We start from the raw sequence: 26,977 nt of genomic DNA, 5'->3' as shown, positions 1-26,977 counted from the left end.
TCTGAACGTCATCTAAGTCACAACAATAGAAGAACACAGTCTGCTGAACATAATACTACACAAACATTAGATGTTGCCACGGTTTAATTGCACATAACATGTAAACATTCACAGTGCAGGGAGGAAAAAGTATGTGAACCTTTGGACTTAATAACTGGTTGACCCTCCTTTGGCAGCAATAACCTCAACCAAACGTTTCCTGTAGTTGCAGATCAGACCTGCACAACGATCTGGAGTAATTTTGGAGCACTCCTCTTCACAAAACTGTTTCAGTGTAGCAATATTCTTGGGATGTCTGGTGTGAATCACTCTCTTAAGGTCATGCCACAGCATTTCAATCGGGTTGAGGTCAGGACTCTGACTGGGCCACTCCAGAAGGCGTATTCTGTGCTGTTGCAGCCATTATTTTGTTGAATTACTTGTATGCTTTGGGTCATTGTCCTGTTGCATCACCCATCCTCCGAGCTTCAGTTGGCGGACAGATGGTCGTACGTCTTCTTGCAAAATATCTTGATAAACTCTGGAATTCATTTTCCCATCAATGACAACAATCCGTCCAGGCCCTGAGGCAGCAAAGCAGCCCCAAACCATGATGCTCCCTCCGCCATGTTTTACAGTGGGGATGAGGTTTTGATGTTGGTGTGCTGTGCCTTTTTTTCTCCACACATAGTGTTGTGTGTTCTTCCCAAACAACTCAATCTTGGTTTCATCTGTCCACAGTATATTTTGCCAGTAGTGCTGTGGAACATCCAGGTGCTCTTTTGCAAACTTCAAACATGCTGAAATATTCTTTTTGGACAGCAATGGCTTCCTCCGTGGTGTCCTCCCATGTACTCCATTCTTGTTTAATGTTTTCCTTATTGTAGATGTGTCAACAAAAATGTTAGCATGTGCCAGAGATTTCTGTAGGTCTTTAGCTGACACTCTGGGATTCTTCTTTACCTCATGCAGCATTCTGCGCTGTGCTCTTGCAGTCATTTTTACAGGTCGACCACGCCTAGGGAGAGTAGCAACAGTGCTAAACTTTCTCCATTTGTAGACAGTCTGTCTTACCGTGGACACATGAACATCAAGGCTTTTGGAGATACTTTTGTAACCCTTTCCAGCTTCATGCAAGTCAACAATTCTTGATCGTAGGTCTTCTGAGAGCTCTTTTCTGCGAGGCATGGTTCACATCAGACAGTGCTTGTTGAAACCAGTAAACCCAAAACAGGTGTGTGTTTTTTAAGGGCAGGACAGCTGTCAGCAACACATCCAATATCATCACACTGATTGGAGTCAAGGTTGGCTCACTCCTGGCTCCAATTAGCTCTGGGAGAAGTCATTAAGCTAGGGCCTCACATACTTTTTCCTCCCTGCACTGTGAATGTTTACATGTTATGTGCAATTAAACCTTGGCAACATTTAATGTTTGTGTAGTATTATGTTCAGCAGACTGTGTTCTTCTACTGTTGTGACTTAGATGACGTTCAGAGCACATTTTATGCCCAATTCATGCAAAACTCCATGTAATCCCAAGGGGTTCACATACTTTTTCTTGCAACTGTATAGAATGAAGCACTATAATATTCTGCCAAAATGTTATCCTTTTTCATTAGAGTTAAAGAAGAGTTCCAGGTATGGATATTTTTACATGGTTACTTTGATCCAGCTTGAACCAATGTAACTATATATATACCATACCTGTAAGATCTCCCTGGAAGCTGGAAAACACTGAAGTAGGCACTGATACACCATTGATCTCCACTAGCCTTCTGGTTGCGTGCCAATTGGCTCCCCTGCTGCATTTTGCACACAGGAGGTTGCCCGCTGGCAGGGGTGCCATTTAGAAAATGTTTAGCATTTTCTCAATGCATGCAAAGTGTTCTCTGATTGGATGTGGTGGAGAGGTGTCATGATGTCCAACCTCATCCAATTTGCAATCATTGGCAAAATGCTAAGCATTCTCCCTATGTCTGTAAACTATCTGAGCTTCCTATTGTGGGATACATACATAGCAATGCATACATTGAGAGCACACTTACTATAGGAGGTAGCCCCTCCTATAACAATAGACCAATTCTCCAGATCCACTCAATGCAGCTGAACACTTTGGGTGTGTGCCTGCACCAAATCCATAAAGCATATATGGCAGACACTTAGATCAATCAAATTATATTACCCTGTTAGTCTAAAGGAGGCACATAAACCAACCTGACAGAATTAATAACCCTTTTCAATTCTATTTTAAATTTTTTTTATTATTGCTGTTTTTTATCTCTGTTGGAGAGGTGTGACTGGGAGACAGGAATAGAGGGAAATGGCCTAAGTCCTGGTTCACACCGGTGCAACTTCTGGAGTGACATGCAATTTACAAATCCCACCCAAAGTCACATCTAATGTATTTCTAAGGAACTATCCTAATCAGTGTGATCTGAAGTAAAGCTATTTCAAAAATAGTTTCTGCAATACTTCGTTTCCGATTTCATAGCGACTTGCATTAACTTCTGAAGTTGCAAGCCAGTGAAATTGGAGGTACAAATCGCACTGATCTGCAGCTTTGAAATCGTGCTATTTCAAGTGAAATAGCGTGATTTCAAAGTTGCATTCAGTGTGAATCAGTGCAAAAAGGAGGCATAAAAAGAAACATGAACACTTCCCAATTCATTTGGTGGAATGGGTAAGAGGAGCTCCATCATGTCCTAAACAGACAAGATGACAGATTCACTACAAATATAAAGCAGAGTTTTTGTAAGAATAAACACTGAAGAGAAGGGGAATTGATTGTTCATTACGCCATAATTGTGGTAAAATGTATGAGATTTTGGCAATATTTCAACCTTTTGGCAAATAAAGTCCAAACTAAAGCTAATGGAAAGTAGAAATTAAAGTATAACTGAACCTTAGGTAAAAAGTTGCTTAGGGTTTAATAATGTCCAAATAAAAGTTGTGGTAATCTCATAAAGAGAAGTTCTTGTTGAATTTTTTGGTACTGCTGAAAAATACTCGCTGGCGCCAGCTTTTTTTTTGGAAAGTTATTAATTTTGTACTGGTGTAACTTCAGCCATATATCGATCCCTACTCAAGCAATAGAACATGTACAGTTCAAAACCATTACCACATTCTAATAAGTCTAACTGTACACTACACTGGTAGAATGAAAAAAAATAATAAATCCAGTGCTAAGTGTATAATACAACATAAACAACATTCTATTGTGCACACTATAAACTACAAGATAAATGCTGATGCAAAAAAAATATAAACAATAGTAATTAAAGCAGAATCTGGAGAGAATGCATAGAATGGGATTTAGAGGAGCGTTTAATAGATCATCACAATACCAGGACTGATTAAGTTTTAAACAAATGCATATGGTGGGACATGTCTATTTCATCTCTATTTTATGAGCATCCCAAAGTTGCGGAGCAGCAAGTGTCGCCCACTCTCTGTATCTGGTTCCCGGCATTGTCCCCTCCTCCAGACAGCTCTTTATATCGTACTGTCTGAATGCAGGAAAACTTGTACTTTGATCACAACGTAGCAAGAACATATCCTTTTATACCAAGACCCGGCTGAAAATCAGATCGTTTGCATTTCTGAATTTGCATAGTGTTTTTCAACAGTAGAAAAAGTAGGCCATATATAATGTAATCATTAGAAAAAAAGTGTATATTCAACTAGTTTTTCCTGTGTAAATTTGTAAAATCAAAGCTGTTTAATATACATCCACTGGGGGAAAAGTACACCCTATTTCCTGGGAACACCATTACTTGTAGATAACCTTTGAACTTTTTCCTGTTGTATGCTGCCAGCTAATATGATTTTTATGGTATTATACTCTGAGCACTGGTTGAACAAGGAGGGGTAGTATGCAACTATAATCAAGACTAGTCACTGCCCACTAAACCTGACCTATGCATTTGAAAGCTTCTAAAGATGCAGCTGGGTTTCAGTGGAGGTGGAAGGTTTAGGACGGGAATAACCATTAGGCAGTAGGCTTGTTTTTATTGGAGATGTTTTCCTGTATAGTTGTTTTTCCCATCATCACTAGAAATACAATTATTTCATATATGCCTATTTACAATTGTCACAATATTTAAAGTGAATCTAAAGCTAATTTTTTTTTTATAGAATGGTGAGTGGTTAGAACACTTGTCAGGTATGTGTTGCTTCGTCTCCCTGGGAGTGCCATTTACTCTCTCTAAATGTCCTGATTACCAATCTTACTGGGACTGAAAGTGAGGGAAAATCCAGAATTTTGAGTTATCAACAGAACAAGACGAGGGGGAAAAAGGGGGAAACATTTTTTTAAGCTCCTGAATGCAGTGAAATTGAGCACGACTGTTGTGCACAAATACAAGTAGGATGAAAGGCCTGGAAAAAATGTACAAGGGTTCTGTGGCCCTTCCCTGAAGAAAGAAGTCCTCATGTTCCATGAGCCTTCTCTTGGATGCAAGAAACTTGACAGGGTAATCTCTTCTACCTGAGCAAGGGCCCATTAGACCTCATTCAACCACTAAGTACTTTGTGAGGGCTCTCTGAGGAGAGACCCCTTGGTGGAGGAAAAGGGTTGGTCAGAATAAGATCAAAGGGCCACAGATCCTCCTACTATATTCAGGACAGGCTACCAAAAACCTGCATCCAAAATCTGTGGGTGCAAAGACCTGGCCGGCCTTGCATGCAGTGTGTACAAATTGCTCCAAGCTAGGCATAAAATCTGTTTAAGGAAACATTAAGCAAAAAAGCTTAAGGTTTCATGGCCTTGTTCCAGTGGCTCACAGTGAGATCCCTAATCCCATAGTGATCCTCTGGCACCCCTAGCCTAAGGGGGAACATGCACCACAGACTCTCTGTGTTCCCAGTTTCTGGCTGGACCTTTAAAGACCTGTTCCAATCAAGAGGCCCTGGGTCCCTTAACCGCTTGCCCACCACACCACAGCAGATGTACTGCTATAGGGCGGCTTCGCTGTGCAAAATCACATAAATATACGTGATTTTACATTTCTGGGTAGCCCTACCCGCGCTTCTATTGGCTCCTGAGGATGTCAATCACCAGGTTCCAGCCACCGATTCCTAGCGAAGCTGAGAGGGGAGAGACGCTATAACTTTCATGTAAACCAATTAATATATACTTATTGGGATTTTTTTTAGCAAAGACATGTAGCAGAATATATTTTGGCCTATATTTATGAAGAAATGTTATTTTTCTTATTTTTTTGCTGGATATGTTTTATAGCAAAAAGTCAAAAATATAATTATTTTTCAAAATTGTCTGTCTATTTTTGTTTATAAGAGCAAAAAATAAGAGACGCAGAGGTGATCAAATACAACAGAAAGGAAGCTCTATTTGTGGGGAAAAAATTTACATAAATTTAATTTATGTATACTGTTGCATTACCACGCAATTGTCAGTTAAAGTAACACAGCGTCATATTGCAAAAAATGGCCTGGTCAGGACGGGGGCAAATCTTCCGGAGGGCAAGTGCTTAAAATTTCCATCACTGGGAAGCACTCCCTGCCCATTGAAACAAGAGGACACTTCTTTCAGTGACAGCTTTTTTTTGTTTTGGAAAGAGTGGAAAAGGAGCAGAAATTGTCTCAGGTTTTTATTTTCTGTAGATTTCCCCACACTTCCTATCGGGACAGAAGCAGATAAGAAATCTTCCCCAGTGGGTTCAAGGGCAGCCACAAATACTTTTTTTCTGCACAGTGGGGAAGGATCAGAATTTATGTAAGGTCACTATCACTGTCTGTGTCTTCATGTCCTAGTGACAACTGCTCATGTAATTTATTGTCCTGTTGTCACAGTGAGGTGAAATTTCCTTAATAGAATAGAGTAACTGTGTATACCTATACCTATTATACTATAGTATAGTATAGTATAGTATACCTATTATAAAAAAAAAACACGTCAATAGTGACCCCTGTTTTGGTAATATTATGTTCCAGGCTGATATTTTATTTTGATCTGCAACAAGTTTTGAAATAAGGAATTCCAAAAGTTCCCTGACAATTTCTTACATGCTTTTTCCAGGTTGCTGAAAAGTGCAAAATCCAACCACAGCCAGGCAGCTAGCATTTTCAGAAAAAAAAGACAGTATGGCAGCCTCCATACATCTCTCAATACAGTGTACCTTAAGGGTGCAGGAAACATTAACAATTGGGTAAATACTGTGTAATTAATTGTATACTTTTTTTAAAGCTTTATTTATGTATTACCCTATGTTTAGAAAAAAAGTAACCTTGTTTTTTTATTTTTTTAAAAAAGCATGGTATAAGCCATACTTCTTATCTAAAACTAGATGTCGTGACTTCTGTATAAAAATATGTCCGACAAGCACGGTGAAATCTGCATAGGAAAAGAACAGTCTGCTTTTGACGGGTGCAGCCAGAATGACAACACGCACTTATGAATAACTGTCCTACAGGGAAAGACAATGTGATTCTTGCTGGATTTAATTGTATGTAGACACACTACTGTCTCCAGACTATGATCAATTCCCCACTGTATTTACTGACTATTAATGGTGCAGCAGTCTGTAAGTCTTATTATTTCTGCAACATTAATTTCAGTTTCGAAAAATTCACGCTATATTTCCATTGTTGTTTATTTTAAGCATTTTTTAAGAGGTTCTAATGAGCAGATCTAAAAGACACTCTGTTAAAAACACTTTGCACTTGCAGTCCTACCCTTATAATTAATGTGAAGCAGTCTTACTGGATAGAAAACTTTCCTCGCTATTGTACAAAGCTGTGTTCAACTATGATAGAAAAATGAAATACTGCATTCTCCAAACTACACTATATTGTCCAAAGTATTGGGACTCCTGCCTTTACACGCACATGAATATTAATGGCATCCCAGTCTTAGTCCGTAGGGTTCAATATTGAGCTGGCCCACCCTTTTCAGCTATAACAGCTTCAACGCTTCTGGGAAGGCTGTCCACAAGGTTTAGAAATGTGTCTATGAGAATGTTTGACCATTCTCCCACTCTTTGTGAGATCAGGCACTGATGTCAGACGAGAAGGCCTGGCTCGCAGTCTCTGTTGAGGGTTGAGGTCAGGACTCTGTGTAGGCCATTCAAGTTCTTCCACCCCAAACATGCTCATCCATGTCTTTATAGACCTTGCTTTGTGCAATGGTGTGCAGTCATGTTGGAACAAGAAGGGGCCATCCCCAAACTGTTCCCACAAAGTTGGGAGCATGAAATTGTCCAAAATATCTTGGTATGCTGACACCTTAAAAATTCCCTTCATTGGAACTAAGGGGCCAAGCCCAACTTCTAAGGAATAACCCCACACCATAATCCCCCCTCCATCAAAATTTACACTTGGTACAATGCAATCAGGCAAGTACCGTTCTCCTGGCAACTGCCAAACCCAGACATGTCCATCGGATTGCCAGACAGAGAAGCATGATTAGGCCCTCTAGAGAACATGTCTCCAATGCTTTAGAGTCCAGTGGTGGCAAGCTTTACTCCACTGCATCCTACACTTTGCATTGCACTTGGTGACGTAAGGCTTGGATGCAGCTGCTCGGCCATGGAAACCCATTCCATGAAGCTCTCTATGCGCTTTTTTTTTGCTAATCCGAAGGCCACATGAAGTTTGGAGGTCTTTAGCTATCGACTCTGCAGACAGTTGTCGAATTTTGTGCACTGTGCGCTTCAGCATGCGCTGACCCCTCTCTGTCATTTTACGCGGCTTTGCTGTTGTTCCCACTTTGTTTTGCTTCCACTTTGTTATAATACCACTAAAAGTTGACCGTGAAATATTTAGTAGCAAGGAAATTGATCTGACATTACAAAGTTATTGGAGCATCAATAATATATCCAATCTGGTCCAAGGTTGACTGAAATTTCTCAACATGTTTTGCAGGGAGTTGTACCTGCTTCCTCAGGAAGATAAGAGTTGCTACTGTAAGCGAAACAAATATAAAATATACATATACAACAAGTGTATAAGATACATGTAAACAAGGTTACAATATGTGGTAGAACCTGATATATACAGTCAAACTGTATGAAGATGGATATAGCTCCAATGTGCTCACAATGTGGTAGGCATCAAATCAAACAAAGTGGAAAAGGTCTTAGATTCAGATAGGTCATCCAGAAACACAAGGCGGGTGTGGAGGGTGCACACATCAGGACTCTCACTAAACCCCCAAAGAAGAGAGTAACCTACAAGATGATGCAAAAAACATTGTTGGCATGTATGTGCTTGAATCATAACAGTCTTATATAGGTCTCTACAATTTGTGGTTCACAAACCTTACAGTAGATAGTCATACATTGTTACAGATTCTCATGGAAAGAAGTCACAGAGGAAAATACGAGGGCATTCAAACAAGTGTAGAATCCTGTAAGATTAAATTAAATATTTTCTATTCATTCAATGTCTGGCACTCAAGGTGGTTTAAAGGCAAATAGGCTGATTATTTTGCAAGGGAATTTTCACTTAGCCTAATAAAGGTGGTGAAAATTTACTTCGCAGGTAGTGCCCAATCACGTGCAAGGGAAATAAAAAAAAAAAAAAAACTGTATTTCTTCTTCCACAGTTGGATGAGGGAAGTCATCTGAGCTTCATCTCATGCAATAAGCTAAGGTAAACTCCACTGGAAAGTCAAAATTTCCTTGCAAAATTAGCAGCTTATTTGCCTTTAGTAAATCAACCCCATTTGTGTCTAATTTACAAAAGGAGTAGATAATTTTCACTGTTCTTTTTAATAGAAATTTGTAAATAAAGGACACATTTTTCTATATGTACTTGATCATCTTGGTGTGCTTTTTATGCTCAAACTCAGAGGTGTTTAGTAGTCATAGCCAGGTTTGTATTATTATTTGAGGAGCAGGTAGGCCGTTCACTTTGCAAGGGAAATTGCCCCAGAATTCAGTGAACAAGGTGAAAGTCTGCTGATTTCCTTCATCCAATCATATGCAAGTAAAAATACTGTTCTTTTTTTTATTATTTTTTTTTTATTATTTGCAAAGTGAAATTTCACTACATTAATTAAGGCTTAGAGAAAATTCCCTTGCAAAGTGAACAGTCTGTTTGTCTTTAGCAAATCAACCCCTCTGCGTGGGTAGCCAACCATAGATCTACTCTCTACGTAGACCACAGTAAAAAAATGAAAAAAACAACTGGGCATGTCAAAATTGATGCATACATCTACTTCAAACTTATAAAAAAAAGTACAACACTATAATCTAAATCCTATTTATCATAAAATATATATATATATATATATACATATATATATATATATATACACTTAAAGTAAAGAAAGCCGTGCTTGGTTTGTGCCTTCCATCTGCAATCACTTAACAGCTGCCTAGTATATTAGGTCTTATAGCCTTTCAGTGTTAATATCTGAACATAATAAGCGTTGCTTTATGAACATTTTTTCACAAATGTCTGCCAAGATGAGAATGTTTATAACTTTGAATGCTTGATTTCTTTTCCTAAACAAATCTTAAGTATTCAGCTCTTACTATTCGAAATGTTGAAGCTCCAATATGCTCCTTGGCACGCTGCCTTTGCACTTCATATTGGAAACATCTCATGCTTTTTTCAGCTTTATGCTTTAATAATACTGCAAACAGACTACATTTAAGCCATTTAAGGGACATATAGCCTAGATTGATGAATTCATTTTATCTTATATACAGTAGGTCAGTGACACCTGCTTGCATAGCCTACAGGCTCCAAGCCTACAGTGAATTGCCTTTCCTGGAGGCTGTACTATGGCACTGACTTTGTTAGTGGTGTGGAATACAGAACCTGCAATACTAATATGTCTTCGATTATATGACAGTTTAATTATGTAAATCCAAAGGTAGAATAAAAAAGCAGCATTCTTGATCTGCTTAATAGTATTTCACTCTATCTGCCTCCCTGGCCTCTGAACAGTTTATATGCTCTATTAGAAGAGTGCTGGTGGTTTATGGAGGTGTCTGGGTTTATGTCAGTTGTTTTTACTTAATAAATTGAATAGGGCTTCTATCTTTTGGGTGCCACAGGAACATTTCCCTTGTTGGCAATTTAAAATTCATCTTTTAAAAAACATTGACTATGCATTCAAGGAGGCCCAGTTAGCTGGCACTTGGCAGCTTAGAAAAATATAAATGTCATACCTGTAGGCCACGAGCAGCACCCTCACAGGCTGGTCATAAAACTCCCATGGCAAGCGATCAGTCCCACTCTGCCTAGAAGCTAGGACACATCATACATTAAAGAGGAGCTCCAGTCTCTCCCCCAAAAATAAAAAAACTGTAGCTGCGATCTTTTAATATAAGGTCACTTACCTGTCTAGAGATCCAGCACTATCCTCACCTGAGCCAATTCTTCAATCAGCTTCAAGTCCAGAAACTGGCATCTTAACTAAGGGAATTACCAAGGTGATCTGACCGGAAGTGGAAGTGAGTGCTAGTCAAAACCAGGTACCTGCCCCCCCCCCCTTACTATCAAAAAGTGCCAATGTTAAAGAGGAGGGATGGAGAATGCAAATAAGTGGAACATAACCTTTTGGATGAAGATCCACTTTAAGCATTCAATCCCAACATCACAAGAGCCAGTGCTCTTCCTCTTTCAAAACCTGCGTATGTGCAAAGCACTCTCCCTTCCCTTGAGAGAGCAATGCACATGCAAAGGTTTTGAATAAGGCAGGACTGGACTGTTTGCTTTCAATGGTAGTTTTTCAGCCAGGCGTTAGGGGTGTTGTTCATGCCCTACAGGTATGGCATTTAAACTAAGCCAATTGTTTTTAAACTGCACTGCTTTTTTAGCCTATTGGAGTGACTTGACTGCATAGTTAATTTTATTTAAAAGTTAAATTTAGCCTTTAAATTACGGTAGAATCCCAATTTCTGCTTTTTCTGTGGAACCCCTATTCTCATATTCACCTTTTCTATAGCTATTATGTGATTTACACCTATTTCAGTTTGCCTAGCCTACAAAACAACCTCCTTGTTATTTGTAGTGCACAATATTTTTTTCATGGTACTCATGTTTGCTTTGAGTAAAACACATATTGTTCTCTAGTAGCCACACTTTTTATTCTCGTTGAGGGCTATGGCAGAACAAAGAACATGCCAGCATACAATACGGACCCCTTCTTGATCACTTAGATAAGAGTCCATACAATACAGAACTATTTCATTTACAAAGGCAGTGTATAGTACATCCTATTACAGTTATTTCTAGAGTCTGCTGCACAAAGCAAATTCTTTTTCTGCTGGATTATGTGTAAACCATGTCCTTTCATTTGCCAGACCATTTTGATGGTAAGTGCAAACTAAAAAGAGGTGTTTCACTCAATAAACCTTTCCAAACTCAAGCAAGACTCCAGGGGTACTGTGAATTGCTCTGAGACCATGAAATGTTATATATTTTGGGGTTGAGAATAAGGGACAAACAAACATTATACATATAAAAAATAGCTACAAATACTGTGGTGGACAGAGTTTTTTTTGTGCATCAGATCAAATAGCCAGTTTCTTCTGCTCTCTCCGAATGTACAGATGGCAAAGACCGAATGAGGGGATTTGATGTTCACCAACCTATCTTCACTAATGTTTTTCTGAATTAGTCAAGTGGTAAGGAGGAGCCACAGCCTCAGGTTGATTTTTGTTTTTCCGTGGTAACAATTCTGCGCAGAATTATGTTTTGTGATGAGACATAACCGCTTCTAAAAATGGCAGTTGCTTGGTTCACATGGACTCCAGTTCTTTCTGAGCAACTGACAAGAACCAAACTTAGTACAAGCATGTGTCAATTAATTTCAAAGTGATATTAAATCTCAATGCTTGTCAAAAAGTCACTGATTTACAAAAAATTGTAGTTATTGAATCAGCAGAACACCCAGGCAATAGTACCCTTTACATTCTCCCAGTACACCCATTTTCCTGCAATGTATCTGTTGCAGCATCCTTAGAGTTTGGCTTGCTCTGTAGTTAGAGAAGCTCAAGTTGATTGCTTGGGTCTGTTCACAGTTTCCCAGCTATTCAGACTTGTTTTTCCCCTGAAGGAAGGGGAACCGTGAGCTTCAGAGTGCTGCTAAGTCCTGAAGTTTTCCTAACTGGCTGTTGGACTACTCCCTCCCCTGGATCGAGCCCATGGCCTTGCTTCTACTTGGACTCATGAGTACAGCCCAATCTCCTGAGCTTCAGTTTATCTTTGGTCCCCAGCTGTGGATGTTAAAAACTGCTCCAGTATGTACAGTGTGTTATCCACCTTGTGGTCCTCAGCTGCAAGAACTCAGACAGTTCCAATCTGCTCCTAATAACTTTCCAAACCTACCCTGTTGTCATCAGCTGTGGGAAACTTGGAGTGTTCCAGTCTACTTACCTGTCATGTTCTGACATTCTCCTGGTCTACAGCTGGGAGTGAAACGTGTTGTTCCTGCTTAGTGAAGAGGTACCTCTGCATATTATGTGCCTAATATTCTGGTCCACAGCTGGGAGTGAAAGATTATGCTGCTAGCACCTAGAGAAATTGTCCTCTGCAAAATGTGTGCTTTGACATTTTGGCGTATTCCATGCCCCATTGTCCTCCCCAGTTACAAGTTTTCAGCAATAAATCACAAAAAGACATCCCCTAGACTTAGCTCCTATAGGGCGGAGTGCTACATGTCTCTATGCAAGATCTATCTATCGATCTATCTATCTATCTATCTATCTATCTATCTATCTATCTAATTATCTACTATTCTGTTAAAATTTACTATAATTATTTTGTGCTTTTTTAGGTTTTGATGATTTCATAGACAGGCATGTGCACCAAGGCTGTCAAATGGCCTTTAGAACGGATTTGTACATTTTTCACTCTATCGGAGTTGCTTGCTTCTGCGTTGTTCTACTTTTGACACACAGTGAATCCGCTCAATGCCATATGTTCCAAGCAGTCTTGCTCTGTTTGATAGATAGAATGAGAGCAAAAAGCATTCTGTGTCCTGACCTTCCGTAACTGTCTGTATACTTTCCTATGCCATGCACACAAATTATATTGAGATAGGATCTCTTGGGTCTGGGTGCAGCTTTTCTCCTTGAGTTCCTGCAAGTGATACAAGGAGACTTTTCCCATTTTGTTACAAATGTCAAGCTTCTCCAGCCATAGAGAGTAATGCTTTTACAAAACTACAGAATATATACAGTATATGCTACATATGTTATACAGTATATAGGTTTATTGATAAGCATGTTAAAAAGAGCTGGGTGTTGAGTAATTTATTGCAGCCACTCAAATATGTAATTCCTTTGATGTTGATATACACAGGCTTTAGATTCAGAAGGATGTCCAAAAGTATATCCTTTCAGCGAAAAATTGTCTGTGTTTGTATAAATTTTGAGGTTAGTTTTGAGACAAGTTTAAGATGCATTCACATTGGCTTGTATGGAAAAATAAAAGCAGCACAATATTATGCATTGCAAATACACAGCAACACTCACACTGGAATAGGGTAGGCCAGCACAGACAGAACTATAATCAATATCTTAACCAATGGGGGAAAGATTCTGGAGCACTTATGTATAGTAACCAAATTTATTCTCGATACCTTAACCAAATTGCACCGCAAAAATTAGCATGTGATTTAAGCAGGAATGTGATTCCTGTTCAAATCACATGCGGTTTCCTTACTGCTCCTGTGTGAACCCAGGCTTGTCATATCCCGAGCTCACACAGGAGCGGTGTGCGGGAACCCTCCCTGCACCAATCCCATGCTGAGTGTCAGTGGTAGGAGAGGAGACAAAGTGGTGGGGATTTGAAATCCCCACCACTTTCCTTCCACTCCTTGCAGCAATGACAATTTGGGCTAGATGGCACCTAATTAGTCAGCACTGTCATATGGACGTGGAAAGGATAGTCTTAGATGGACATATAGTTTCAAATGGACCTCAACAAAGCAACATAAACCCAATTAATATTTAAAGCAATTACAGCAAAAAAAAGGAATAACAAAAGGTTTTTAACCACATGAGCCATAATTCACCATTGTAAGAACCTTGGGCAGGGGTGTGTCCCACGCAAGTAACTTTCACATCTGCTGTACAGCTTGGTCTGCATGGAAATGTAGAGAAAGTAGGGTAAAGTAGGTAAAGTAGTAAAGTAGGGCATGACAAATAAAATAAGAATTCATCTATCTACTAGCAATACAGATACTAACCCCATACAGTTACCATAAAGCAATATTTTTTTGTACATCACTGCTTTACTTGGGCTCTGATGCAGTAAGCGATTGTTGAAACTAAATACACTGACAGCAGGAGGCAGGTTAGTGAGCAGTAGGAAGACCGGGGCGGACTGACAACTCATGGGGCCCCCGGGCAATAGGGGATCATGGGGCCCCTGTGTGTTTGCCCAAACTCCAAAAAGCCTATGATAAAGGTACCAGGGGCATCTCATGGGACCCCCTACTGACCCCGGGCCCTCGGGCAGTGCCCGAGTTTCCAAATGGTCAGGCCGCCCCTGAGGAAGAATAATCAGTGTGCTGCTTCTCTTTCACTGTCCAGTCAGCAGGCTGGAGGTGTGTTCTTGCCCAAGTCAGGCTTCTGCAATTAATGTGAAGAAAGAAACATTTGTGGCAAGGGTGCCTAGACTGGTTAAAAATCCTTAAAATCATTTTTATATATACATATTTCAGCTGTAGCCAAATAAGTATTATATGGAAGTGCTCCTAAAAGGTTCTCTTATCCTTTAAGACTTGCCTAAGGAACTTTTACAATAAAATAAAGAATGTTCATACATAAAGTGTATAACAATCCAGGTATCATCTATGATTTTGTTTTTAGATGAAAAGGAAAGGTTTCATTTTTGAGACCAGTGTACCTTAGATGACACATCGAGAAATGGTTCATTGATGTACCTCTCCTATGCCTGGATGCTGTAAAATCCTTTGTCTACAAATCATGTACCCATAGTAAAAATCATGGTTCTTTTGTAATATAAAACAAACTTTTTTTTTTTATATTCCTTGCCGAGTGAATAAAGATTCATTACAGCTCAGGGCCAGCTCTGCAAAGATCTGCGCTCCCTTTATACCTGTATTATGCTAGCAAAAACACATCGTTTCTGGGCCAAGAAAAGAAAATTTTGATTTTATATCTTGTTAAAACTCAGCAAGCGCCCCCTTAGCTCTTCCTCTCTGCCTGCTTATTTCTTCAGGATTTTTTAATCACATTCTGATGGCTTTGCAGACTATGTGATTAACCCTCTGAAATCCTGCTTTAGTTTTTCCCTCCTCTGATCTACAACATAAATGTATTAGAAAAGGGGATTATGAAAGCGCGTAAATAATGCTTGTCAAAACTGCCTGTATGCTATAGTGCTGCAAATCCCTACACTCTGTGGCTATTTGACCTCCATTTATGCTTAGATTCATTATCGTAATTCACAACAGGAAAACCTGTTTGCTTAGTGAATTATTGTATATCTTTGGCGATATTAAAGTGTCAAATATGTTAATTATAGACATATATAAACATAAATGGACAAGTTTAAAGGAAACTGTGCTCAGATATACTGTATATGTAGGTTGCCATGGTGGACCTCTAGTTTCCTGGTTTGGTTGTTGATGCACTGGTTTAGTACTGTCAGAAATACTAACCTGGAAACACATATCCAAATCAGGAGTTTTGGCCCACCTACCCAGAGAGATGCATACTCGGTCCATAACCATGATTATATGATCATTAAAATGTCAGCTGGGTTCCATAGGGACCCAAAAAGGACAATGTCACATTAGCGATTCTGTCACTTGTATGAAATCAACACTGACAGAATTGCCAAAATCCACACGTCTTATTCGATGTCATTGTACCTTCACTGGCTGTACCAGTTGGGTGTTGCTTCCTCGCTAGCTATCAAGATTTTTTAATGTTCTGTCCAGTGAGGAACCACAGGAAATCCCCTTCACAGCTCTCACTTGCAGTTGCTTGCCCGGCTCGCCATCGTAGGTACAAAAAAACAGCAGAATGGCCGCACACCACAGCGAGATGCTATCCAATGACAAACATTTTATTCCAACGATGTCAGCTTATATGCAGCACAAGATAGATGAAATGCTGATGTGTTTCATACAGCAGAGTTCTTAATCATAGCCAATTATGCAATTTTGCTGCATGTATACTGACATTGTTGGAATAAAATAATTGTCATTGGATAGCATCTTGCTGTGGTGTGCTGCCAACCTTCTGTTTTTGTTTCTGTCCTGTGAGGAACTTCTTCACACAGACATAATTAACTCCTTCTAATCTGTGGTCCAACTTCTGAACCTCTTTACATTGTACAGTATGGATGACAGTTCCTCATTGCACTTCATAACACTTCTGTCTCTTTTGTGCAGCATTTCGGAGATCGTGCAACAGACTCCACCAGCCCAATTACCCGTCACCTCATCCCCATGACATTGATTCATATATTACACTTTGAATACTAGGAATATTGATTCTGTACATAACCCACACTTATTCTATCAGAAGCTTTGCTTCATCTTCCGTTATTTCCAGCCTGGGACCCTAGGATGCCCCATGCCACTAGTTGGACCCAATATTGGGGACCTTATCACTAGGGAAGTAGCCTAAGCACCCAAGAACTTCATTACCAGGGCCTTCTTTCACCTATGCCAGGCCACCACCACTTCCCTACCAGCTGCTTGCTTATGCAGCTAGACTTTAGTACTGTATTTATTGGCAATGGCAATATAGCCTTCCCAGAATAGCTTCTCTGCCTGATAGACATATGCACTTAATCTTCTTTATCTTGTCTTGTCTCCCAGCATGAACCATGTTCTGTGATACACCAAACATGCATGCATCCCTTCAAGGTTATCCTCAAGTGACTTCAGGCCAAGCATCATATGTAATAACAAAGTTCTACTAAAAGTTGTTAATTTAACAAATGTACAGGTGATTCATCATGCATATCTTTCCTACCACAAAGTGCTCCTTTGTGCCCCTTAGTTGTTTCCTGGTGCCCTTGCCCCATGAGGTAGTTATACCTAAAATAGGTGAGAAAGTTCTTTAGAGTTCATTAGTCCACTGATCAGTACCATACGTTCATTTTCCTGGAACCCCCAACTGGGTTCCCACAAGGTGTGGTTTCAAAAGAAGTGGTAGTTATATCCTGTAACAGCTCCTATTCCCTTCCCATGCATGGGGCAGAACTGACTTCTCTGACTGACTCCTTTTTCCTAGATGCAGTTCCCATTTTAACTGTTTGTATATCCAGATAAAATGGTGCAGCGCTAAATAATAGTACACGATTAATACACACAATATGCTAGTGCAAACTTATACGCATACGTGATGTCACTCTGATGGTGATCAATAAATATTAAAAAGTTCAATATGATGGTGCGGATCATGGAGAGATCCTAATTCCAGGTGAGTGGACGTCCTGATCCAAGGTGTGATAATAGGTGCAAACCACACAAATAGGTGAAAAACGCACTCACCAGATGTGCGTTTAAAATACGCAATATATAATCCTGCGTCACCAGGCCATAGATTGGTCATCAAATCTCGGACCGGGTTACCCACAGATCACCATCCCCGTTCCACAGAGGCAAGGTCACCAGAAACTGCTACCAGGTATCACCACCAGGGTCATGGTTCCTACCGGGCTCCGGTCAGGACGCAGAGCTCTCCTCACACAACCGTGTCCGGGTTTCTTCCTTTCTTTCTGAAGAGGGGAAATACCGTGCAGCAACAACCTACGGGCCCTTGTCGTCACTTCCTGCCACAGCTGCACCATTTTATCTGGATATACATGTATTATTGGAGGTTTTCTTTTGGTTACCTTTTCGGTGTATCAGCTGCTTATTAACTTTGTTGTGTATACATATTTATACACATTTTCACTTTTGTTTTAAGGTAGCGCTCACTAAACATCTTTTACTCCATTTTAAATGTTTGCCCCAGCAGAGTGTTCTAGTTCCCAAAAAGCCTGGGAAAACATGGCCAGCAGTATTAACTCTTAGATCTCAAGAAGCACCAGCTCTGTTTGACAACATAACTAAATAGTACAATTACCCCCCATTTTAATGTACAGTTGTACAAAAAATACCAACAGGGCACAATAAAATAAAAGAAGAAACAACACTTACAACATGGCAATTCTTTCCTAAGCACCTGCTTACAAATAGATATGACATTTGTTGCCTTCATCTGGCAACTCTTTCAATTGCTAGCTTATGACCATGGGTACATTTTTACTTTTCTATTTGCAGTAATTTCACTCTCTAATACCCTATTATACAATCAAGCAAAGTTGTTCCTGTGCAGAATAACTCATTTAACAAAATCACCAACAGGGGGCACTAAAGATAAAATCTGTAATTGAAACTCCTTATTCTCATATATTACTCATGTAAGTAAAGAGTTTCTTTCTACTCCATTCATAAAGGGTCAAAGTAAAATAGAAAATCTGTATTGTTCCTCAAAGTGTTTACTATGACAGCAATAAGATAGCTTGTAGAGCTTTTAGATCTGTACTTTTTTACTTTTTCATTTTCAGTTTTATTGCACTTTCATAACATACAGTTTATCATTTTAGAATCTAGTAATTTAAGGAAAGAGTACTAGAGGATTCCAGGCACTGAGACTCCTTAAACATGTAGTGAGAGAATTCTGAAAGGGCTAATTGCTGTCTCTCTGGCTTCTATAATCTCAGTTATTGACCTAGACCTATACCACCAACCAAGAGTCAGAGTGGAGTAAGTAAAGTTAGAACACGGTTAGAACTTCTAATTTGCATACTTGTTCTAAGTCAATGACCTAGAAAAAAAAAATAATTCCCTAGGTATCAGATAGAGAACTAATATGTCCTGAAGTAGAGGCAAGCAATGGCAGCCTCCATACTTCCATAAAACACTGATTTCTTTGGATGGCAACCATTAATGGGTGAATAACTCCTAGAAAGTGATGGGCGAGGAGATAGCTCTCTATCTTTTTGTAAATGAAAGTAATTCCAGTACCCGTTGTCATCATTACCCAGCAATAATATTAGTGCACATAGTGTACTTAAAGCGGAATTATACTCTCCTTCAGTCTAGCGATGCAGTATCCTGGAGCTCCCCACTGGCAGCTGACATCTTTGGGTGGCCAGCTTCCAGGTATCAATCACCAGCCTCTTTCATTGACCCAGCCAAGATGATGCTATGCATGAGAGGGAGGTCAGTCAGTTTGGCATTGCCAAACTTGTACAACACACCCACATCTCACTGTACAGGGACGGAAAGGCAGGTAAGTAATGTTGGGCTAGATGTTCAAGTCGAACATCACGTGGGCGAACACACAAATGGCAAGAACTTTTGCCGCGCTGTTCACCTGCTGTGCCCCACAAGGCCCTTCACCCTGACAGTGCATTCTGATTGGCCAAAGCAATGCTCCTGACTACAGGTCAGGTGCAATGCTTTGGCCAATCACAGCGCATGATGACTTCACAAGGGGGAGAGGTGACCCAACCCCCTTGTGATGTCATCACTGTACTTAAGAACTGTCATCCTGGTGCAGATGTCAGTTGGCGGGAGCCAACTTCGAGAGCAGAGTTTGTTTTTTTTTTTTCTTTTTTTGGGTCAGCAATGGCGGCGGGCATCGTGATTACGCTGGGTCTACTTTGGGGGACATTTTTTTTTATTTTTGCTTTTAATAAAGGACTTGTCAAAGACTGCCTACTTTCATTTTTTAATTTACACTTTTTTTTGGGAATGCATAGCGGTACCATGTACCCCATACCCATTCACATAGGAGGGGGGATGGGATCTGGGACCCCCCTTGTTAAACGGGGCTTCTAGATTCCAATAAGCCCCCTACCTGCAGACCCCCACAACCACCAGCCACGGTTGTGGCGAAGAGGCCCTTGTCCCCATCAACATGGGGACAAGGTTTTTTGGGGGAAGCCCCCCTGCCCCAGAATACCCCCCATGTTGAGGGCATGTGGCCTGGTGTGGTTAAGGAGGGTGGGGTGCTCACTCATCCCCCCCTTTTCTATGCTCAGATAAGGGTCTGGTATGGATTTTTTTTTATTTTGATGTGGGGATTCCCCTCAAAATTCATTCCAGACCGGAAGGGCTTGGTAAGGATGGGGGGGGACCCCATGATTTGTATTTTAAAAAATGTAATTTAAAGAATGTTTTTATTAGCTGTGTGGTATCTTACCGCTTAGTGAATTGTCCCCTCTGCTCGAAGTTCGCAGTCAAACGTTCGTAACTTTTCATTACTTTCACTACAGGTAAGTATTCTTAATGCAGAAGAGACATAACATATCTCTTCTGCATTAAAAATCCTGCCTGTTTTCTCAATTTCATTTTTTTCCCATAAATGTCCACTTTAGAATGGCATTTCAGTATACCCACTGGGCTACCAGTATTTCCCAAAGCTGTTACATTCAAAGCATGCCTCTGGTGATAACTGTCACAGTTGCCAGTGTGCGCATATCAGCTTTTAATTGAGCTTTCAAGCTCTCCAATGGCTGGTCTGATAGTAGGTCACATGTGCAGCACCATGACAGCCCCAGATCTCGAGTCTAAGGAAATGCTGTTTTCAGCTATAAAGGATGGGAGGGTTTAGTTCTGCTTTAGAATACTTCCCTCATTTCTATGGAAGAATAAAAGCCTGCACCAGCTCACGTGGAGATCTGGAGGATAATGAGCGCTTCCAACTTCCTGAGCAGTAGATTTTGCCCTTTTGTAGTATGGAAGACATGCCAGCAATTCCTGAAACCAGCAGTCCTGCCCTCTTTTATCTACAATGCCATCCATCCCTACTCCTGATATAAAGTACCTTTTGTTTGCATCCACTTTGATTTGTGTGGTCAGTCCCATTTTTGGCAAAGCCCTAGGAGGTCTGACAATCAGCCCCGATCTGCCGAAGAAAGAACTTTTGGCAAATGTGAAATATTCTTCTGATCGCTGATTGGCACAGTAGTATGGGATGTAACTAGTGACACCTTTATTTGTTTTCACTAAAGACGGTGTACTAAGGAGCAGAGAGGAGATGCTGAGCCCTAGCATTATCTTGTCAATTCTACTGTGGGTCATGCCTACATTCACCTGACGATGACATATTGAGACCATGTTATATGATATTTACAGTTCCAGTTTATTCCACAATGTTTTACTGAACACATAGACCATTAACATCCGGCCCTTCACCTAAAGGAGCTTGCAGTCTAAAGTCCCTACCACTAGGGGTGTATCTACTGAGAGGCAAACAAGGCGTTTGCCATGGGAGGCATTTTTCAGAGGGGCAGCACCGCCGTCCTCCAGTGGTGTATCATCCATGGGTGTTCACTGAAAATGGGCCTCCAATATATCCTGCACCCGTGGGTGATACTGTCAGGAGCTACAGCTGCAGCAAGGGATAAGTGTCCCCGCATACATTATCCCCTCTACTGGCCCCGCCCCCTCCAGCACTGACCACATCCCCTTCTGCCCCTCCCGTGCTGGCCCTGTCCCCTCCCACCTTTCCCACGCCAGCCACGTCCCCTTATCTCAGGCAGAACCTCTTCCCTGCGACCTGCCATTCCCCTCCCCAAGGTGGGTCTGCTCTGTCTGGTGAGTAGTATGTCCCAATGCCAAGGTGTCCTGCCCTGAGCCAGGTCCCCTCCCCCCACCTCTGACAACTTTCCCTAGGTGTCTCAGCTGCTGCAGAACTTCTTGGAAGGTGGGTCTGCTGGGTGTTGTAGTGCAGGATAGTTATTGGCAGCTGTGGTGTTCCTAAACCCCAAATACCCCCTTCCTTAACTCTCCACCCTAAACAATAACCCCACCTCTCCCCCCTAAACTGTAATGTCTTCCACACCTCTCCACCCTAAACAATAACCCCACCTCTCCCCCCTAAACTGTAACATCTTCCACACCTCTCCACCCCCAAAACAATAACCCCCACCTCTCCACCCTAAACAATAACAACCACCTCTCCACCCTAAACAATAACAACCACCTCTCCACCCTAAACTGTAACATCTTCCACACCTCTCCACCCCAAAACAATAACCCCCACCTCTCCACCCTAAACAATAACAACCACCTCTCCACCCTAAACTCTAACATCTTCCACACCTCTCCACCCTAAACAATAACCTCCACCCTAAACTCTAACATCTTCCACACCTCTCCACCCTAAACAATAACCCCCACCTCTCCACCCTAAACAATAACAACCACCTCTCCACCCTAAACTGTAACATCTTCCACACCTCTCCACCCTAAACAATAACCCCCACCTCTCCACCCTAAACAATAACAACCACCTCTCCACCCTAAACTGTAATGACTTCCACACCTCTCCACCCTAAACAATAACCCCCACCTCTCCACCCTAAACTGTAACATCCTCCACACCTCTCCACCCTCAACAATAACCCCCACCTCTCCACCCTAAACAATAACCCCCACCTCTCCACCCTAAACTGTAACATCCTCCACACCTCTCTACCCTAAACAATAACCCCCTCTCCACTTCTCCACCCTAAATTATAACCCTCTCCCCACCTCTCCACCCTCAACAATAACCCCCCTCCCCACCTCTCCACCCTCAATAATAACCCCCATCCTCACCTCTCCACCCTAAACAATAACCCCCTCTTCATCTTAAACAATAACCCCCTCTTCACCCTAAACAATAACCCCCACCTCTCCACCCCAAACTGGAATGTCTTCCACACCTCTCCACCCTAAACAATAACCCCCTCTTCACCCTAAACAATAACCCCCACCTCTCCACCCTAAACTGTAATGTCTTCCACACCTCTCCACCCTAAACAATAACCCCACCTATCCACCCTAAATTATAACCCTCTCCCCACCTCTCCACCCTCAGCAATAACCCCCCTCCCCACCTTTCCACCCTCAACAATAACCCCCATCCTCACCTCTCCACCCTAAACAATAACCCCCTCTCCATCTTAAACAATAACCCCCTCTTCACTCTAAACAATAACCCCCACCTCTCCACCCTAAACTGTAATGTCCTCCACAACTCTCTACCCTAAACATAACCCCCTTCCCAGCTCTCCACCCTGAACACTAACCCACCTCTCCACCTTGAACAATAAGCTCCCTCCCCACCTCTCCACCCTCAACAAAAAGCCCCCTCCCCACCTCTCCACCTTAAACATAACCCCTCCTCCCCACCACTCCACCCTCAACAATAACCCCCCTCCCCACCTCTCCACCCTAAACATAACCCCCCCCCCCACCACTCCACCCTAAACAATATCACCCCGTATAAAACATTAGGAGAACATACAAACTTAATGGTGGGACCTGAATTTGAATCCCAGAGCCACAAGGGATGAGAGTTACATATTATGCCATCAAGCAATTATATAAGCTTGTTCTTGAAATAAGAAGTCTCCCTTAAAGTTGTAATCACATGTTCTGCTCATCATGTGACAACATACATGTGGTACCTTGTCTCCTCTTCCCTGTGCTGTCTAAGGCTAGCTATGGGGCTGGACAAGGCCATCCAACAACACAGATAGCAAGGAGACAGCCGCTTTGACAGATGTCACTTTTATCCATCTCCAAGCATTTGCCTAAACATGTGACTTGTGAGGAATGCCAAAGGAGAGGTATTGCCACCTAAAAAGCTCCAGGCAAGTGGGCAAGTGATTGAAGATTTTAGAAAAGTGTTCTCTATCAATGCAGCTGTCTCCTTGCTAGCTGTGTTGTTGGATGGCCATGGAGAAAAAGAAGGACGCTCTATCTAACCTCGCGGCTGACTGTAGACAGCACATAGACAGATGGGACAAAGTTCTACATGTATGTTGTCCTCCAGGGAACAGAATACAAACATATTAATTGAGGTGTGACTCCGATATATAAACTACTCTTCAGTCCTCAAGTGTTATCCCATGGAAAAAAAATTGTCTGTGTTGCTTGTAGCAACTAGTCAGATACTTTCATTCTGCAAGCTGTTCAAGCTATGTAATCTGATTAGTAGCTAAAGGCAAGAAATATACATCTTTCCGATTCCATTATTCATACCTCTCAGCAGACAACCTGTACCCTTTAATCTTCATTAAAAATCACAGGCGTGCTCTTTCTGATTTGTCATCTGACCCTCCAGACTCCGGGATCCTCTGTGTATCTTTTATTATGCATTCTTAATAAGTGACCACGGTCATGCTGTAGTGTTTGGTGGAATTCCTATCAGGTGACTGGCACTAAACTCCCCACAGTGCGGCCCTTTCTCTAATATTGCATTTTAATAGCCATACTAATCTCCATGTGACCTTCAGCCCCATCTCATTGTCCTGGCCCCTTTCATTTCCCTGGAGGATCCTAGTCAATGAGGTTGAGCTATAGGATCCTAGACTGGAGATTAATAACTGAAAGCTGCTTTTTAGGTTTGTCATCCACTATGATAATTATTCTGAAATACAATCTGAAATATACATGGAATCCAATATATAAGGTGTGCTAATAACACACTGTGTATGGGCTCCATAGGCATTGTGTGAACTATACATTTGTATAGTAGTAGTGGGATTATTTAAAATGTGTGTTGGTTTTCAGATTGCAACAATGTGTACCCAGATAGTACTGTGCGATGTGTACCCAGATAGTAGTGTGCAATGTGTACCCAGATAGTAGTGTGCAATGTGTACCCAGATAGTACTGTGCGATGTGTACCCAGATAGTAGTGTGCAATGTGTACCCAGATAGTACTGTGCAATGTGTACCCAGATAGTAGTGTGCAATGTGTACCCAGATAGTACTATGCTGTGTATACACAGATAGTAGTGTGCAGTGTATACCCAGATAGTAGTGTGCAATGTGTACCCAGATAGTAGTGTGCGATGTGTTCCCAGATAGTAGTGTGCGATGTGTACCCAGATAGTAGTGTGCGATGTGTACCCAGATAGTACTGTGCAATGTGTACCCAGATAGTAGTGAGCAATGTGTACCCAGATAGTAGTGTGCAATGTGTACCCAGATAGTAGTGTGCAGTGTATACACAGATAGTAGTGTGCAATGTGTACCCAGATAGTAGTGTGCAATGTGTACCCAGATAGTAGTGTGCAGTGTATACACAGATAGTAGTGTGCAATGTGTACCCAGATAGTAGTGTGCAGTGTATACCCAGATAGTAGTGTGCAATGTGTACCCAGATAGTAGTGTGCAGTGTATACCCAGATAGTACTGTGCAATGTGTACCCAGATAGTAGTGTGCAATGTGTACACAGATAGTAATGTGCAATGTGTACCCAGATAGTAGTGTGCAATGTGTACGCAGATAGTAGTGTGCAATGTGTACCCAGATAGTAGTGTGCAGTGTGTACCCAGATAGTAGTGTGCAGTGTATACACAAATAGTAGTGTGCAATGTGTACCCAGATAGTAGTGTGCAGTGTATACTCAGATAGTAGTGTACAATGTGTACCCAGATAGTAGTGTGCAGTGTATACCCAGATAGTAGTGTGCAGTGTATACCCAGATAGTAGTGTGCAGTGTATACCCAGATAGTAGTGTGCAGTGTATACCCAGATAGTAGTGTGCAGTGTATACCCAGATAGTAGTGTGCAGTGTATACCCAGATAGTAGTGTGCAGTGTATACCCAGATAGTACTGTGCAATGTGTACCCAGATAGTAGTGTGTGATGTGTACACAGATAGTACTGTGCAATGTGTACCCAGATAGTAGTGTGCAATGTGTACACAGATAGTACTGTGCGGTGTATACCCAGATAGTACTGTGCAATGTGTACCCAGATAGTAGTGTGCGATGTGTACCCAGATAGTACTGTGCAATGTGTACCCAGATAGTAGTGTGCGATGTGTACCCAGATAGTACTGTGCGATGTGTACCCAGATAGTACTGTGCAATGTGCATCCTGATAGTAGTGTGCGATGTGTACCCAGATAGTACTGTGCATAGTGTACCCAGATAGTAGTGTGCAATGTGTACCCAGATAGTAGTGTGCGATGTGTACCCAGATAGTGCTGTGCGATGTGTACCCAGATAGTAGTGTGCGATGTATACACAGTTAGTACTGGGCGGTGTATACCCAGATAGTAGTGTACAATGTGTACCCAGATAGTGCTGTGCGATGTGTACACAGTTAGTACTGTGCGGTGTGTACACAGCTACATAGCATTGTATGTATGTATACATGTGTCAGTACATAACAGTATATATTTACCAGTGTCAGTGCATTGTAGTGTATGTATGTAGGTGTCAGTACATAGCAGTATATATTTCCCATTATTAGTACATAGTAGTGTTTGTTTCCTGGTGTCAGTACATAATATGTATCCCAATGTCAGTACATAGCATGGTATGTATGCAGGTGTCAGAACATAGCAGTACATATTTCCCATTGTTAGTACATAGCAGTGTATGTATCCCGGTGTCAGTACATAGCAGTGTATATATTGCAATGTCAGTACATAGCATGGTATGTATCCTGGTGTCACTACATAGCAGTGTCCTGGTGTCAGTACATAGTAGTGCATGTATCCTGGTGTCAGAACATAGCAGTGTCCTGGTGTCAGTATATAGCAGTGTATGTATCCTGGTGTCAGAACATAGCAGTGTCCTGGTGTCAGTATATAGCAGTGTATGTATCCAGGTGTCAGTACATAGCAGTGTATGTATCCTCGTGTCAGTACATAGCAGTGTCCTGGTGTCAGTACATAGCAGTGCATGTATCCAGGTGTCAGTACATAGCAGTGCATGTATCCCGGTGTCAGTACATAGCAGTGTATGTATCCAGGTGTCAGTACATAGCAAAGTCCTGGTGTCAGTACATAGCAGTGCATGTATCCCGGTGTCAGTACATAGCAGTGTATGTATCCTGGTGTCAGTACATAGCAGTGTCCTGGTGTCAGTACATAGCAGTGTATGTATCCTGGTGTCAGTACATAGCAGTGTATGTATCCTGGTGTCAGTACATAGCAGTGTCCTGGTGTCAGTACATAGCAGTGCATGTATCCCGGTGTCAGTACATAGCAGTGTATGTATCCTGGTGTCAGTACATAGCAGTGTCCT

General features: G+C 41.4%; 1 protein-coding gene across 3 annotated transcripts in view; it reads left to right on the top strand.

Annotated features, from left to right (window-relative positions):
• The window catches only part of LRRTM4 (leucine rich repeat transmembrane neuronal 4), an 889,364-nt gene that overhangs the window by 82,725 nt on the left and 779,662 nt on the right, over positions 1 to 26,977 (top strand). The gene's annotated exons all lie outside the window — the stretch shown is intronic.

The sequence above is a fragment of the Staurois parvus genome, unplaced genomic scaffold (genome assembly GCF_062004578.1).
Source record: "Staurois parvus isolate SC_StPar_1 unplaced genomic scaffold, SC_StPar_1.0 ptg000276l, whole genome shotgun sequence".
Taxonomy (NCBI): Eukaryota; Metazoa; Chordata; class Amphibia; order Anura; family Ranidae; genus Staurois; species Staurois parvus.
The sequence above is the reverse complement of the archived record's forward strand: the minus strand, read 5'-3'. Positions and strand labels throughout refer to the sequence as shown.